Genomic DNA, 844 nt, shown 5'->3' with positions numbered 1-844 from the left:
GTGACCAACTGGAGGATCATGGAATGGTTGAGGTTGGAAAAGCCCTCTGAGATAATCCAGTCCAAGGTTAAAACATGTCCCCAAGTGCCACATCCACACATGTTTTTAATCCCTCCAGGGAAGGGGACTCCACCACTGCCCTGGGCAGCCTTTTCCAGCACTTGACAACCCTTTCTGGGAGGAAATTTTTCCTAAAATCCAATCTAACTATGGTCAAAAAGAGATTCTCATATAGGAGATTATCATGGATGTGCCAGACACCCACTCCCTTTAATATACTGGGAGACAGAGGAGGAATCATCCAGAATTTTTTCCCCCCTCTCTGAGCTAAATCCTGCTAAAGATCTTGGTGAAGAGTCACTGAAGTCATCAAGATACTTGGAATTTGCACCTCAAAACAGATATTGACTTGTCCAGCCTTAACCAAATGAAACCAGGATCCAAGAAGAGCAGTGGCAAAATTTTGGCCGAAAATTAACATCTCACAGGACAGAAAATGCATGGGAAAAAAAATAAAATAGTAGTAACACTAAAGAGGGACAAAAATAAAATAATCATTAAAAAATGTGGTAACTATAAAGAGGGACAAAAATAAATAAATAAATAAATAATGTAGTAGCTATAAAGAGGGACAAAAATAAAAGAATAATTAAAAAATGTAGTAACTCTAAAGAGGGACAAAAATCAAATAGTAATAAAAATGTAGTAACTATAAAGGGGGACAAAAATAAACTAAGAATTAAAAAGTGTAGGAACTATAAAGAGGGACAAAAATCAAAAAAGAATGAAAAAATGTAGTAACTATAAAGAGGGACAAAAATCAAATAAGAATTAAAAAATGTAG

Source organism: Neopelma chrysocephalum, unplaced genomic scaffold (genome assembly GCF_003984885.1).
Source record: "Neopelma chrysocephalum unplaced genomic scaffold, ASM398488v2 Primary Assembly neopelma1_101, whole genome shotgun sequence".
In the NCBI taxonomy this organism is placed as follows: Eukaryota; Metazoa; Chordata; class Aves; order Passeriformes; family Pipridae; genus Neopelma; species Neopelma chrysocephalum.
Note: the sequence above shows the minus strand (reverse complement) of the source record.